A 16,143-nucleotide genomic window follows, 5' to 3' on the forward strand; every position below is an offset into this window, starting at 1 on the left:
AATATGATTATTTCCCAACAAATAAATATAATATTTATATGTAAACATGCATATAATTAAAATAAATTCAGCCCTTTCCACGTTTCCCTCTAGATTATATTCTTTTTTTAAACGATTTTATTTATTTATTTATTATTATTTATTTGACAGAGAGAGAGAGATCACAAGTAGGTTTAGCAGCAGGCAGAGAGAGGGCAGGAAGCAGGCTCCCCACCAAGCAAGGAGCCCGATGCGGGGCTTGATCCCAGAACCCTGGGATCATGACCTAAGCCAGAAGCAGAGGCTTAACTCACTGAGCCACCGAGGCACCCCCCCTCTAGATTATATTCTGTTATCAACTTTGCCCTAACAGTTCTTCATATACACAATGGTCTATCATTATAGTTACCATTTTATTTCTTGGCACTCTTTCCTGAACTCGTCTGCTTCAAACTGACTTTTTTTCACACTGCTAGAAAAAATAACTTTTATCTATTTTACTGTATGGTGACTAACATAATTTAAAAAAGAAAAAGGAAAAAAAGAAAGAAAAATAACTTTTGTCCATTTTAAGTGACCTATTTTCCAACCCAGTGGGCAATTCCCAACTCTCAGGAAACGTGAGGAGTGTGCTGCCTCAGCATTTGTCATAGGTCCTAATCGTGCTTCCTGCTTTTTCCACTTTGCTCCTAGGATACCTTGTTCATTTAGTTTCCTCTTACTTTCCTGGCCTTTATCTTTTACATCCTCTTCTGCTGCCTCTACCTGACCACCTTGATCTCTGTACTTGGAGAGGTCAGACCTCAGTCCTTAGACATCTTTTCTCTCTCAGTATTCTCATATAGAGCCATAATTTTTAACTTGCTTCTTTCTTCCCTCAGCTCCAGATTTTTATGTCCAAATGCCCACTTGATGTTGCTAGTTGTGTGCCTAATAGGGCTTTTAAAATTAACATAACCAAATCAAACTTCTTATTTCTAACTCCATCCCAATGTGATCATTCTCTATCTGCTTTCAGAAAAATATAACTAGATTTTTTTTAGCTTTTCATGGCAAAAAAAAAAATAGAATTTTGACTTTTTAAAAATATGTTAAATCTGCATAAACCTAAGGCAAGACACTCATCCATTTATCAATGAACACTTCTGTTGCTTCCATATCTTGGGTATTGTAAACAATGCTGCAATAAACAGGGATGCACGTATCTTTTTGAATTAATGTTTACATTTTCTTTGGGAATAGTGGAATTACAGTAGTGGAATTACTGGTCCATATGACAATTCCATTTTTAATTTTATTTTTAATTTTTTATTTTTTATAAACATATAATTTTATCCCCAGGGGTACAGGTCTGTGGATCACCAGGTTTACACACTTCACAGCACTCACCAAAGCACATACCCTCCCCAATGTCCATAATCCCACCCCCCAGCAACCCTCAGTTTGTTTTGTGAGATTAAGAGTCACTTATGGTTTGTCTCCCTCCCAACCCCATCTTGTTTCATTTATTCTTCTCCTACCCACTTAAGCCCCCATGTTGCATCACCACTTCCTCATATCAGGAGATAATATGATAGTTGTCCTTCTCTGCTTGACTTATTTCGCTAAGCATGATACGCTCTAGTTCCATCCATGTTGTCGCAAATGGCAAGATTTCATTGCATGGAGGTTCCTCAAAATGTTGAAAATAGAACTGCCCTATGACCCAGCAATTGCACTATGGGTATTTACCCTAAAGATACAAGCATAGTGATCCAAAGGGGCACATGCACCCGAATGTTTATAGCAGCAATGTCCACAATAGCCATGCTATGGAAAGAACCTAGATGTCCATCAACAGATGAATGGATCAAGAAGATGTGGTATATATACACAATGGAATACTATGCAGCCATCAAAAGAATTTTTAAATACCATTTTTTAATTTATACATAGTTAACTTATGATTTTTAAATATAACATTTAAAATACAATTGAAAAGACTCCAGGATTTCTAAAAAGATAACATGCATGCTCATGACTTAATCAATTATTTAGTTTTTATGTTGATAAATTTTATTATTTTCTATGTCGGCTCAGTATCTTCTACTATCATAAGAACACCAAACTGTAAACACTTATAAAGGAATATTTACTTCTTCTATATACAATAATTTTTATGACAAAAATAGATCTTTGGGTACATCTCATCTCACAACAACAAATAGGTGATTTTTTTAAAGTAGACTCTGATATAAGTATGGGTCCTTTAATGTTCTTGACCTTTAATTTGCATTTAGCAAAATGACTGTAAAATAAGTGGTCAGTAAAAGTTATCTGTTTCTGTGGTTTTCTAGTTTATAGTAAACCTAATAAATAATTCTAAAAATGGTATAGTTGAAATGTAAATAAAAGTAACTAATTAGTTGTGCCATTGAGATTCAGACTTCTGTGTCTTGAAAGTCTAGTTTTATGATTTTGAAGAAATTAATGACCTTTCTGAAAATTATTTTTCTGTGTAGTAGACATATTGGGAAGAATTTCTGAAATGATATTATGAGAATTGTATATATATAGCCTGATATAGTGTATTCAGAAAAATGATCCATATTAATAGATGTAGAGTATTTGTAGCTTCCCTTAGACTATCATATATTAACAAATTTAGATGAATTCACAAAGAGTTCATCTGGGATGCCTGATTTTAAAATTCTATTTGGGGTTTTATGAAATTTCTGTTACTCAAAACATTTATATTTATAAGAACATCTAGTTGCTTTCTGTGAGAAAAACCTGAATTTGATTATGCCATTTTACAGAAGAAAAAAATGTTTATGGAGAGTAAGTGACTTGCAAAACAAATATCACTAGTTAGTGACTTATAACACCATGTATAGTTTGCTTTTAAAATAATCTGCTGTATTCCTGAAAGCAGGCTATTGGAAGTAAACCTTTCACAGATTTGCTATAAAAAATTGAATAAATATAATTCATAGAACAAAGTGTTTAAATTTGCTTGTTGACATCTTTTGTTTTATGATTTAACCCCTGTTTTAATGGTTTAATTTAGTCTGATTCTTCACTCAAAGCAACCTCAATTCTTTTTGGCAACATGCCTGGTATAAACAACAAATGATTGTGTTTACTCTTGAATCCTTGCCTTACTCAGATTTGAAAGACTCTTTTATGTTGACAAAAAGTTCTAGAAATCCCGACTGTCCTTGAGATCTATCCAATCATTAATTTGAATGCTCCAAAGTGAGAAATGATATCGAATCAGAAGAGTCATTAACTGCCTAAGGTGCATCAAAATTTTAATTGGTTTTTTTTTTCTAACTCACTTACATGTCCTATGGTGATGCCGTTATGTCTTTAGTAAATTAAACAGTTAGAGAGGAGGATACTAACCACAATATAACATCCTTTTCAAATGTGTTCATAGAAAAAACCCACTTATACCCTCAATTTCTGTGTTTTATGATGTCTGTATTTTTTATACAAGACTATCACTATCACCAAGGACATAGTTGTATTAATAGTAACCAAAATCCATGTTGCCATTAATACTATACATAAATAAGAACAACCTAGTATTGCTTCTCTTTATGTATTGAGTAAACAGTTGTTAATATCACATGCGATTTACACGTATCATTCACACAACACACACACACGTCATCTATGCCAGTGGGTCAAGTACTTAGAGCCTCTGTATTTCACAGACATTTTATTATACAAGAGAGATAATCAGAATACAAGGACTGGTTCTAACCTGAAGGAGGATGTCTTCCAAGTCAACACATTGGGTTAGGTCTTACCATCTCAATCAAACCTGACAGCCTTCAGATGGGGACTTCGGAATAGAGTTAAATCAAGGGTGCAGTGCCATAAAAGTATACCTATGTCCATTTGTTTCTGTGGTCTAACAAGTCATTTAGATATTTTCTAATAATTTTTTTGTGGGAAAGTTGTTCTCTACCTCAATATTACACTTACAGGAAAGGAGGCAGATCATTGCATTGCAGTATAAGGAGAAGCAATTGGGAACAGGAGAAATTTTAACATGACTGTTAAGAAGTTACATGGGAAATTAAGTGAGCAAAGGAGAGTAAAAAAGACACAAAATTAATCATGTAAGAAGAAAATTATAGTTGTTGCTCAGGAATATTTATGCGGACACTGCCAACATTTTCTGAAAGAGGAAAAGTCCACCAGTTGTACAAATGGGAACTCAAGCTATGGCTCATTCTCTACTCATTCTAATTAGCATTCCTTCATTATGTCCCTTAGGATTGTGGATTCTAGGGTTATGTAAAAAATCCAGCAAGTTTGTAAAATTAAACAAGACATTGTGGTAAGATATATTACATCTATTATATTTATCCCTCACAATACTGAAAAAATACTGGATAAATAATATTCAATAACAATAAAAGAATAAAGTTTAGAGAATTTAGCCAGAGAATGAAGTATATTTTTTAACTATAACCATGGGGGTATATATAGATTTTGGCTAGTCACAAAGTAAAAAAAATCAACAACAAGGGGTAGTTTTATGATAGAAATAAGAAAAATGAGATAGAGCTTTCTCTAGCAAAATTTAGTTGATCAAGTAGTCATTTTTAAAAGCTACTTGAGGGTGCCTGGGTGGCTCAGTGGGTTAAGCCACTGCCTTCGGCTCAGGTCATGATCTCAGGGTCCTGGGATTGAGTCCCGCATCGGGCTCTCTGCTCAGCAGGGAGCCTGTTTCCTCCTCTCTCTCTCTCTGCCTGCCTCTCTGCCTACTTGTGATCTCTCTCTGTCAAATAAATAAATAAAATCTTTAAAAGCTACTTGAAATATGCTTCATTGTAACTGTGCTCAGTAAAATGCAATCCAATATAATTATTGAACTGTCAGTTCCAGGATTTTTTAATATGTAGGCCATCTTAATTCTTACTCACTAGAATAACCACAGAGGGTAAACTGAACATAGACTTCTTCATACTTTCAGGGCTTATCATAGATCTAAATATAAAAGATAATGTTCCTAAGTTTCAGAAGAAAATGTAGGAGAACTTTTTTCCATCTTTGGATAAGTAATTTTTTATGAGACTAGAAAGGACTAACAAATTTTAAAACTAATAAATTGGACTTCTCCAAAATTAAAAATTTCAGCTCATCAAAAGATGTGCAACAAAATGAAAAGAAGATTAAAGATAGGAAAAACACATTTGCAATGTTTGGTGGAATGAATATATATATGTGTATATATATATACATATATATATGTATATATATATACAAACATATATATTTGTCAAAAATGGTATAAGGATTGAGTAAAGACACAATTCAATAATATCAGGACAAACAACCCAATTAAAAATAGACAAAAAGTTTGAACAGATACTTCATAAGATATATCAATAAATGCTCAATAAGCACAAAAGAAAAGTGCTTAATAGCATTAGTCATCACAGAAATGCAAAATAAAAACACAATGAAATTGTCAACCTCAAATGTTGGCAATGATGTGGAGCAATCAGAATTCTTACACAATAATGGCAGAATATAAAATAGGTCTTGGGGCACCTGTTTGGCTCAGTCACTTAAGCAGCTGACTTTTGATTTCGGCTCAGGTCATGATCTCACGGGTCATCAGAGTGAATGTCCTCAGGCTCCATGCTCAATAGGAAGTCTGCTTAAGGATCCTTTTTCTCCCTCTCCTGCCCCTCCCCCAACTCTTGCTTTCTATCTCAAATAAATAAAGCATTTTAAAAAAGAATAAAAAGTAGTGAAAACACTTTGAAAATCTATTTGGGAGAATTTTGTGATATTAAATAAAGATTTACCCAATCATCCAACAATTCTACTACTAGGTACTTATCTAGACAAATGAAAATGCATCCACAGAAAGACAAGAAGGGCATATCAATTGCATCTTCATTCAGAATACCTCCAAACTTAAAAAAATGCAAATTTTATTTTAACAGAAAAATAATTCATGTGATGAAATGTTACTCCACAATATAAAGGAATAAACTGTTGACAGAACAGTGTGTATGAATCTCAAAAATAGTACGCTTAGTGAAAAAGATTAAACACAAAAGTACAATTTTTGTAGCATTCAATTTCTATGAATATAAATATAGAAGGGGAAAACTAATCTGTGGCAAACAAATAAGTACAGTGGTTCCTTCCGAAGTGTGGGGATGGACTGAAAAGGAATTAGGATAGGACTTTCCAGAATGATGAAAATATATGTAGATTCGTAGGGATGTTACCTGAGTTTATACATGCTTCATCAAAACATAATTGTACACTTAAGATCTGAATATCAAGCTATAGGAAATTAATGCCCCAATTATAAATAAAGTTTTGATTCTAACATATATTAACTTAATTCAAAGTATAATTCAGTGTTGTCTATTTAGTCAACAGAGATAACAAGATGTTTATATATAAATGTGCATGCTTAAAGTTTGTCTCTATTGACTTAGGGCCATTATCAGGAAAATAAAAGGAAGAACTCTTTAGAAAAAAATAAAATGATTTTGATAGACTCATATAATTATTGAGATGTCAAATTGTTTAACTTTAAAAATTAGTTTTGTTTTTCACAATCCCTTTATATTATCAAGTGTGTGAACTTAGATGGTGAATTTGAAAATTTCAGAAATTCTGATATGGTTTTGATTATTTGAAGGTCTAATTAACTGAGAGTGGAATTAGTCAAGACTCATATTTAAAATGCTGTTCTCCCAGTTTAAAATTTAAATTCTAAATTTCTAACTAATATATGTCAGAAAAATATACTTGAGGGGTGCTTGGGTGGCTCAGTGGGTTATGCCTCTGCCTTTGGCTCAGGTCAAGATCTCAGGGTCCTGGAATCGAGCCCCACATGGGGCTCTCTGCTCAGCATGGAGCCTGCTTCCTCCTCTCTCTGCCTGCCTCTCTGCCTACTTGTGATCTCTGTCTGTCAAATAAATAAAATCTTTATATATATGTGTATGTATATACATATATGTGTATATATATATATACGCATATATATATATATACACTTGAAATTTGGAATAGATATAAAGGATCCAGAAAATTAATTTTTTCTAATGTCTCTGGGTATCCAAGGTAAAAATCTTAAAATTCAAAAACTAGTAAAAAAGGGGGAAAAAGTCCTCATAGCCCCATCACCATAACCACAACTGTCATTTTGGAGTGAATCTTTCAGTTCCTAAACAAACACAGTCACAAATGCACCAAGCATTTTTATATTATTATGCATGCTGTTTTAAGTCTGTTTTTTTTTTATTCTAGCCAGTAACATATTGTGAACCCTTTCTCTGTCCATAAAAATTCTTATAAGTTTTGTGATCTAATTGCTGAATTTTCTTCATTGGTTTCTATCAAAAAGCACTCATAATATTGCTACCTTCAACAAAACAGCAAAATAAATTCTGTGTCTAATTTGGAGATGGAGACATTTGATTGATTGATATGATAAGTAATAACCTTAAATACTAGTTATTACTGTTGTAGTCCTTCAGAAAGAGAACATAAATTGATATTCCCATTACTCATGCAACAAAGTACCTAAATGTCTTCACCAATAGTGTTTACAATTGTTTAGGTCTTAGTTTCATATTTGAAAAATATTACATTGTTACTTTTGGTTTTTTTGATAGCTACTAAGATTTATTTTTACTAGTTTCTTATTTTACATTATTAATTTAACATTTTTCTTTTGTGAAGTCCCTGTGCATATTTTTGCATATTTCCATTCATATGACTATACTTTTCATATTTTTAGGTCATTTATATTAAGTACCTCATGACTTTTTGTTTTATATATCTTGAAAATGATTTTCTTTGATAATTATTTAAATATTTATTTTGTTTTATGTATATCTTGATTATAGAAAATGTTTTTATTCATAGTGTCACATCTTGCAACCTTTATATATTTTGGTTAAGCTTTAAATGATAGGAAATTAAGTTTATACAAATAAATTTTGAGAAGTTATACTATGTTAGATATTTTAATTTTCTCAATATTTTTATTGTTCACTGCCATTAAATATAAAAAAATCACATTTTCATATAAAATAACTTTTCCTTAAGATGAAATGGAATAGAGTTACATATAATGTTATGTAACTTTTGTTACTCATCTCATATCTACTTCTCTCATAGAATTCACTATATAAATAAATGGTGACTTTTTGTTAGTTGTTGACAGAGTCTGTTTTCCACAGAATAGCTTAAGTGATCCTTTCAGATCCTAAAATAAAACAGGTCATAGCTTACAGGAATTGCAAAATGTGACCTTACTGGTGGTAGAAATTGCAACAGGACCGCCTTCTTGTGAATGTATTTCAAAATGGGTCTCTTTTCCCCACACTGAAATAGTACCATGGGTTGGGGTAGGGCCCTGAGCCTGACTAAAGTAGCACAGGCTGAATTGTTGGATCCAAGGCCTGGCAACTTTGTGCAGGACAAAAGTTGACTATGTTGACATGACCCAAGTTAGGTCGTGTCACATCCATACTCAAAACTCTCTGATGGCCTTCTAGCACACTCAAAAAAATTCAGTCTTGTATAGACTTACCCAATTGCATCAGTTCTCAGGCCTCATCGTATACTCATCTTCACATGCATGATCCACAATTAGGAAGTTTGCCCTGGTTATTCCTTTTCCTTGGAAATCTCTCGCTTCCATTTTTCATCCCAGCTCTCACTGGTTCTACTCAACCGGCTCTGACCACAACATTTGAAACTTCAAATTTGTGTAATATCACCATAGTGGAATAAAAGTTTTCTCCTATCTTCCCCTAAAGAACACTGAGTAGACAATTGTTCATGAATGAGATACCCTTTGTAGAAGTCCAGGGGTCCAACAAAGATGTTCCAGTTCCTCACTGGAGCAAAAAATTTTAAGACTGGATGCATCAAAGTGGCTAAGAGGAAGATTTTCACTTTACCTGTGTCATTCTTTCCTCAGGATGACACAGATGAGACTTCTTACCCCTTGATTTCTTTCATGGGGTAAGTGAGAATATATGAATGACGGTCAGGTTTCCCAGCTGTATAAGACGTTGCCAGAGAGACCCATTTCTTTTTCATCCCACCCAGAATACTGGGGGACAGAAACCAGTTGGGAGATTGGAATTTATGGCTCTCAGAGGGCTTCATACTGCTACAGGATCTACTTACAACATCATGGATTCCATTACGAAGCCTTCCCATGGAGCACCTGCAGATGCTCCAACTGACCTTTCTTTCTCTCTGAACAAATAAAAGCCCATAGACAGAGGGTTTCACTGGTTAATTCTACCAAACATATTAAGAATTAAAGTCCAATCTTTTAAAACTCTTCCAAAATATTGAAGAGGGAGAACTCTTTCAAATTTTATGAGACTACCATTACCCTAATACCAAAGCCAGATAAGGACAACACAATGAAACTACAAGCCAACACCCTTGATGAATGTAGGTGCAGAAATTTCAACAAAATGCTAGCAAACTAAAATCAACAGCACATTGAAAGGATTATACACCACAATTTGGGGATTTATCTGGATGCAAAGATGTTTCAATATATAAAAATTAATCAGTGTTATGCATCACATTAATATAAAGAAAAATAAAAATTACATGACTATTTCAATAGATGAAAATCCATTTGACAAAAATTCACATCTACCTGTGATAAACACTCTTAATAAATTAGATACTGGAGGTACATAACTCAACATAATAAAATTCATATAGGATGACCCCACAGCTAACATCATATTCCATGATGAAGGTCTGAAAAGCTTTCCTCTAAGATGTAGAACAAGACGGTTGCTGACTACTCACTACTCATATTCAGTACAGTATTGGAAGTCCTAGCCAGAGCAAACAGGTAAGAAACTTAAATAAAAGGCGTTAAAATGCAAAAGGAAAATGTAAATTTGTCTTTGCATGTGATATGATTTTACATATGGAAAATCGTAAAGACAATAACACCCTGTTAGAAGTAAAGAACTAATTCAGTAAAGTTGCAAATAACAACAACAAAAAAAACAAAAATCAGTTGCATATTTATATCCTAAAAATGAACCAGAAATAAAGGAAACAATACCCTTATAATAGCACTGAAAACAATGAAATGCTTTGAAATCAATTTAACCAAGTAAGTGAAAGACTTTTACACTGAGAAAAAGAAAAAAACTTTGATGAAAAAAATAAAGACACAAATAAATGGAAAGCTATTCCTTGTTCATGGATAAGAAAGGATTAATATTATTAAAATCAATAATTTAATTATAATTGGCTAATAATTAATATAACAATGGTGACTAATAATGAAAATTTACCCAAAATTGTCTGTGGAGTTAATGTAGTCCTTTTCAAAATTCCAGTGGCATTTTTTAATAGAGACAGGAAAATCATTCCTAAAATGTATATGAAACCCACAAAGGGCCCCGAAATGCCAAAGCAATCCAGTAAGAAGAACTGTGAGAAGAAAAAAGTTGAAGTAAAAAGAACAAAGTAGGAGGCATCACATTTCCTGATTTCAAACTACGTTACAAAGCTAAGTCACCAAAACAATATGGTACTGGCAAAAAACAAATTAGACCAATGGAACAGAATAGAGAGTCAAGGAAGAACCACCCCCCTCCCCAACACACACACACAGTCAACTAATATTTGATGAATAAGCCAAAAATAGCCAATGGGGAAAGAATAGTGTTTTTAATAAATTGTGCTGGGAAAACTGGATAAACAACATATGCAAAAGAATGAATTTGATCTCTGTCTTATACCACAAATAATCCAATTAAAAATGGACAGAGGAGACTGTCTTTTTTCCACTGTATATTTTTTCCTGTTTTGTCGAAGATTATTTGACTACAGAGTTGAGGATCCATATCTGGGCTCTCTACTCTGTTCCTCTGGTCTATGTGTCTGTTTTTATGCCAGTACCATGCTGTCTTGGTGATCACAGCTTTGTACTAAAGCTTGAAATCAGGTAACGTGATGCCCCCAGTTTTATTTTTGTTTTTCAACATTTCCTTAGCGATTCGGGATCTCTTCTGATTCCATACAAATTTTTGGATTATTTGCTCCAGCTCTTTGAAGAATACCGGTGGAATTTGATTGGAATGGCATTAAAAGTATAGATTGCTCTAGGCAGTATAGACATTTTAACAATGTTTATTCTTCCCCTCCAAAATTGCAAGACAGGGAACAACATGTGCTGGAGGGGATGTGGAGAAAGGGGAACCCTCTTCCACTATTTTTGGGAATGCAAGTTGGTGCAGCCTCTTTGGAGAACAGTGTGGAGATTCTTCAAGAAATTAAAAATAGAACTTCCCTATGACCCTGCAATTGCACTACTGGGTGTTTACCCCAAAGATACAGATGTAGTGAAAAGAAGGGCCATCTGTACCCCAATATTTATAGCAGCAATGGCCACAGTTGCCAAATTGTGGAAAGAACTAAGATGCCCTTCAACAGACGAATGGATAAGGAAGATGTGGTCCATATACTCTATGGAGTATTATGCCTCCATCAGAAAGGATGAATACCCAACTTTTGTAGCAACATGGACGGAACTGGAGGAGATTATGCTGAGTGAAATAAGTCAAACAGAGAGAGTCAATTATCATATGGTTTCACTTATTTTTGGAGCATAACAAATAGCATGGTGGACATGGGGTATTAGGAGAAGGGAGTTGGGGGAAATTGGAAGGGGAGGTGAACCACGAGAAACTAAGGACTCTGAAAAACAATCTGAGGGGTTTTAAGTGGGGGGGGGGGAGGTTGGGGGAACCAGGTGGTGGGTATTATAGAGGGCACGGATTTCATGGAGCACTGGGTGTGGTACAAAAACAATGAATACTGTTATGCTGAAAATAAATTAAAAATAATTTTTTTAAAAAAAATGGGCAGATGGGACGCTTGGGTGGCTCAGTTGGTTGAGCGGCTGCCTTCGGCTCAGATCATGGTCCTGGCATCCTGGGATCGAGTCCCGCATTGGGCTCCTTGCTCGGCGGGGAGCCTGCTTCTCCCTCTGCCTCTTCCTGCCATTCTGTCTGCCTGTGCTTGCTCTCTCTCCCTCTCTCTCTGACAAATAAATAAATAAAATCTTAAAAAAAAAAAATGGGCAGAGGACCTGCTTAAACGTTTTTCCTAAGAAGTCACACAAGTGTTCAATAGGTAAGTTAAAAGTTACTTTACTTGACATCACTAATCATCAGAGAACTAGAAATCCATATTACAATGAGATATTACCTCACACCTGTTAGAACGATTATTATTAAAAAAGAGAGATAACAGGTATTGGTGAGGATATCAAAGAAAAGGAACACTTGTGCTCTGGGGGTGGAATTGTAAATTTGTTCAGCCACCATGGAAGACATTGGATATTCTTTTAAAAATTAAAAATAGAAAAAAAAATAGAACTACCAAATGATCTAGCATTCCACTTCTGAGCACATGTGCAAAGGAAATAAAGTCACTATCTTGAAGAAATATCTACACTCTCATGTTTGTTGTAGCTTTAGTTACAATAGTTAAGAGATGGAAACAACCTAAGTGTCCATTGATAGATGATAAATGAGCCACTAGTCCTAGATATCACTTATATGTGGATTCTAAAAAAGCCAAACTCAGAATAATGGTGTAGAAAGTAGAGAAGAAAGAGTAGAGTAGAATGAACTGAGTAGAATGGTGTTGCCAGGGGCTGAAGGTTGGGAATATCGGAGATGTTGTTCAAGTATTACATGTTTTCAGTTATAAAATGAAAAGTCTTACACACAGATCAGAGTAATTATAGTTAACAATACTATGTTTATATACTTGAAAGCTGCTAAGAGAAAAAATCAGATTCTGTATATACACAGAATATTATATATATAGTATATATTGTATATATACAAATCAGGTTTATGTATAATACATATATATGCACACATATACATATATACATATAAATATATATTATTGTAATAATATATACACATATATACATATGTACTATATATATACATACATATACACACACACACACACATATATATGTGATTATCACAATAAGGATAACACCTCTATCAGCTCACATAATTGCCATATGTGTGGTGAGAATCTGATTTGTTCTCTCAGCAACTTTGAAGTATACAAAACACATATAAAACATAAAACTCTCTCTCTCTGTATATATATATATATATATAAAATTGTCATGTTGTATGCCTTAAACAATGTTCTATGTGAATTATCTTGGTTAAACTCGAGAAAATTAAAATAGCAGACTCTCTCCTCACTACCTGTCCCCCTCAGATAAATTTCTATTTCTGTACAGCAGTTGTTTATTTTTATTGCCTGCCTTCCCCCAAAAGAGTTTTTATATGTTTACACTTACCTGCATGATATTTACCTCTTTTACTTTAGCATTATAGCATCATTAATTCATGAAAATTCAGGCAATTTAAGAAGATAAAACCCATGTTGTGGTCATTTCTACACTATGACCATGACTTTATGATAGCTATGTCCTTTTTTTCAATGACAAGCTTAGAACGTATTTCTTTAGAAAATTAAACATTCTTAAAACTGAACTTTGTTTCTAACAGTAAAATAAAAAGTGTGAATGGGAACATATTGATACTGTGACCTATTTTGTCTGTTGACTGGTCCTGAGATTTCTTCATGTCAATTTCTACAACTGACTTTGGAATTAAATGCTGTTTTTCTGGCATAGTTTTCACCTAGGGATCGTGGTTTGAGGTTATCTGAATTAAATCTACTGCTAATATCTGAATTACTTATAAAAGAAAAAAAAACAAAAATGTCTTGTAATAGAATAATTAAATGAATTATAGTATAATTAAATATAAGCATCTGATAACCTGATAACAAATTCTAGTGACATGTAAAATATGTATATTTCAATGTAGAGAGATTAAATAAGAACATAAATAGCATATGTAGTATATTAAATATGTAAATATAGTCCCATATGATTATAATTCTTTTTTACCTTTTGGTATAATTTTTTTTTATTGAGAAAATGCAATATTTACACAAAAATAAAGCTTAGAATTTCTTTCCTGCATCAAGTAAACCAAATTGTTTAAATGTACCAGCATCAGATATAAGCTAAATATGGAACTATGAAGGAATTCTCTAATGGTGTTTTGATGCAAGTGCCACATCCAGCCCCCAATATCAGCTTTTATTTAATAAATTACCAACTCACAGGAAAATAAGCAGGATCATCAAAAATTGCAGTTTTAGAGAATATTTAAAAGTATGAAATTGTGTTTGGTAAATCCAATATGCCTCTACTTACACAAGCAAGAATGACAAGACCTACAGACCATCTTCTCTACTTTATTTCAAGACAGTTATAGCAAGCCATTAAAAAATCACTATTGGAATTCATGGAAGATAACAAAATATAGGTATCAAATTTCCAAAAGATAGAGAAAAGCAGACATACCATAAGGACATGTATTAATTGAGAATGTGAGAGAAGAAAAAAGCAAGAAAACAGTGAGACAAAGAGACAGACAATGAATCAAACTGCCAGCAGCAGTTTCAACTTCAGACTTTGTATATAAACACAGTCTGGAAGGTGTTGTAGGTTACACACTAGATTTTTTCTCCTCGTCTTTCTAATTCAAATCAGCTATAACATTAGCAACAGGATTTCTTTAAGCATAAAAACCAATAGATGTCTTATATATCCACGAGAGTAAAAATGATATAAGATTTATATTAGAAGAGAGGCCATAAAACAAATACCAAGAATAAATTTGTAATTTATCTTTTGGTTTATATCTTTTTATGTTATACATGTTTAAAATATTTTTGTTATTTATCTATACATTAAATTTTGTCAAAGAAAAATGGGCTTTGATTTATATATCAATACATAAGCCATGGAGATTATATACATTATTTATGAATTATATATTATGAATTTTATTTCATTTTTTGTTTTGTTTTGTTTTTTACAAGCTTACGTTCTAAACTGAGAAAAAGCTGGGTTGCAGTGATGATCCTGCCTCTTGATACTTTCAACAAAATTAGCCTTCGGCAAGTAATGTAAGACACATTTTCCCAATTGTAAAATTTGATGATAATAATAGGAATATTTCACATTGTTTGAGAAGTTAAGTAATATAATGACTACAAAATACTTGGTAGTGTCAGGTACAGGGGACCTAATAAATGCTAAGGATTAGATTTATTGAGCTTTCATTACATTGTAGTACACACAGAATCTCTGTAAATTAAGTGCTATTATTCCCATTTACAAATTAGAAAAGAAAGAATGAAAAGAAAAAATTGATTTTCCCTGTCTGACAAAGTTTTTTAACTTCCCAGAGGCCACAATTGTTTCTCCAAGAAAAGGAGCAAAGGTAAAATAGAAATGTGTTTTCTCATTTTCAAGGGGATCTAGAGAGAATAGATACTTGGGCAAACCGTACTATCAGTGGTTTTATAGCTAGAAACTGCCAGGTAGCATTGAGTGCTTTATTTCTTTCTTATATTTACATCAGTTATATCACACACATTGCTTCTGTTAAGAAAAATGCAAAAAGCTTTGTCCTTTTACTTATATATGTATCATTTTAGCCAGCTGGAAACTCTAAGAATTATCTTTCTATTCTCCTTTAGCCTGTAGTATGTATGATTGGATACATAACCTGTGTGCAGGTGAACACAGATACCTGCCCACCTCCCCGACCCCCAGCCCCTCTCCTGTGCACAGTGCTGTCTATTTTCTATCTTGACTTGGTGCTATGTCATTAACAAAAGACATTCAGCTTTTAATGATCTTGGCCATGATAATCAAAGTGTCTAACAGTGTTTAGACATGTCAGCCTTACTGTATACTTCTTAAAGGAATAGACATTGAAAGACTTCATGTAAGGGAAGAAATAATTAGAAATACCCCATAAGTGAACAACAAACAACAAACAAACAGGAATCAAACTAGCAAACTATTCTTTGCATAAACGTGTGGTTTGGAACAACACAGACATTTGATCTATCGTTCTGAGTGTAAACATAACCAAGTATGTAACGAGTCTTTAAATCTTAAGAGTTTATCTGCTTAGAATATTTTGAGTTAAAAGTTCAAAAATGGTTTACTATAGTTAAAAAATTACACACTTTGGTAAAAATCTGGGACTTAATGAAATA

The 16,143-nt window shown here is 33.2% G+C and overlaps 1 protein-coding gene across 1 annotated transcript in view; it reads right to left on the bottom strand.

The window, feature by feature from the left end:
• Positions 1-16,143, bottom strand: part of CSMD3 (CUB and Sushi multiple domains 3) — a 1,237,422-nt gene that overhangs the window by 1,096,577 nt on the left and 124,702 nt on the right. The gene's annotated exons all lie outside the window — the stretch shown is intronic.

Source organism: Mustela putorius, unplaced genomic scaffold (assembly GCF_011764305.1).
Source record: "Mustela putorius furo isolate JIRA1106 unplaced genomic scaffold, ASM1176430v1.1 tig00000228_pilon_pilon_pilon, whole genome shotgun sequence".
NCBI lineage: Eukaryota > Metazoa > Chordata > Mammalia > Carnivora > Mustelidae > Mustela > Mustela putorius.